Consider the following 1927-nt stretch of genomic DNA (forward strand, 5'->3'; position numbering starts at 1 on the left):
GACAGAAATACCAACATCCGATTGTGAAGACATGTTGGGCATTTGCAATTGTTATAGAAATCGGAAGCAATGACTGGAGCTTGCTCCCTCATACCTCTAAAATGGAAGTCTCTATTTGCTACCTTCTGCCTTGAAGCTAATACAAAGGAGTAGCTGAGATAGCTGCTCTCTGACTCAGGAAGCCTCTTTAGGCTTATTGTTTAAGTTCTCCAGAAACACATTTTACTCTCAGAAAACATTCTTAGTATTAGAAATATATGCTCCCTGCCCATTTCTTCCATATGGTGCTGTTGAGACCAAAAGTGCCTGGATAAAGCCTTGTACAGGGTGCTCCTGGATGCTGACAATGAAGGGGAAAACATGAAGCATTGGCTTGTGATCGTGCTCTATTGTGGTACACTTGGGATTTTACTGTAGGCAATATATGTTTGTAAGCTCCTTTTGGGAAGGGAGTTAAGACTTTTATTTAAATCTCACAGTGAAGATGTTTTGACATCTAAAGTTTAAGCTACTGTTTAGATGACGTGAAGGTTACACTTTGGTGTCCGTTGCCTAATCAGAAGTATCCATGTGATGCAGATTAGCATCTGCTCATACATAAGTCATGAGTTCAAAGAGTCATTGCAATCCTGTATCAATACAATTATCAATAATGGTAATAAAAATTATTCATACAAAGCCTCTTAAGGCACTACTGGATTTAGCTATGCAGGGAGAAAGGGAATGTGCCTCTCCCTGGAGAAATGATAACCTGGAGCTATGTTGTGTTTAGAGAAGGGGAAAAAGTGGCAACAAACATATTCCTGCTTAGGAAATGGATATGATTTAATCTGAAAATATATGTGTTTATGTACATTAGAGCATCTTTCTATAGGTGCTTTGCTGCATTGCTACAACTGTCAAGTGATAATTTCACAAAGAGATCATATTTCAGAGAGTTTGGTACCAGTAGACCAATAATCATGGTCTTTCCTGCTCTTTGAAAGCTTGCCTTCTGAGCCTTCATGTTACTCTAGACTAAGTCTGTTTGTGAACCATTACAATATTTAAAACCAAAGCTAATACGATAAGACTTTAATGAAGTATTCAAATAGGAGCTAATTAGGCAGCCTCATACAATCTTTGGTCAGGATTGTGTCCATCTTGGTGGTCCCAGGTACAAGGCAAGACCCATACAACAGCTCAGCTTAGGGGAACATCCAAGGGAATAAGGTACGTGCTGCAAATCTTAGTGTGTTATGTGGTTATTTGGACATTTTAACCCTGAATTAAATCATGCTTAAATCCTGTTCTGAGAGCAGTAGATATACAGAGATTTCCTTAAGAGTGTTAAGCACCTCATCTCTGCTTATTGGGATGATGATATACTTGAATTGCGGTAGAAGCTTGCAACTAGCTTTCATTGAGTCTTTTTTTTTTCCAAATGTTGTTTTTGGCATAGGTGGCTGTGACACCCTCAATGCTTTTTGTGATGTTCCCCCTGTTTTATGAGAATTTAAAACTGGAATAGATAGAATCGATCAGTAACAATCAGAGGGATGGAGCTGAGAAAAGGAAAGCTTGTGTTGCTGGCTCCTCCTTGAACACAGCTTCCATTCCTGTCCCTTGCAAGCTGGAAGCACCACAGGTCCCAGCATGCACAGCTTGCTGGAAGGGCTCTTTGAGAGATGCAAAGCACTGAACAAGAGTTTTGCTATTGTAGGAGAACCCAACAGGAGGCTGCCAGCATAAAATTTATTGAGGGTTCAATGCCATGCTTGTTTCAAGGAAACAAGACTGGCTCTTGTTATCCCTGCATGCTTTTCTAGGTGAGATTTTCTCTGGGTGCCTCAAAGCAAAGTGGCACCAGTGATGGGAACCACTGGAGGAAGCAGCACCACCAGTGCCTGGGTCACCTGAGGACCGGTGTGGGTCAGAGAGTCCTCAA

The sequence above is a fragment of the Numida meleagris genome, chromosome 2 (assembly GCF_002078875.1).
Source record: "Numida meleagris isolate 19003 breed g44 Domestic line chromosome 2, NumMel1.0, whole genome shotgun sequence".
NCBI lineage: Eukaryota > Metazoa > Chordata > Aves > Galliformes > Numididae > Numida > Numida meleagris.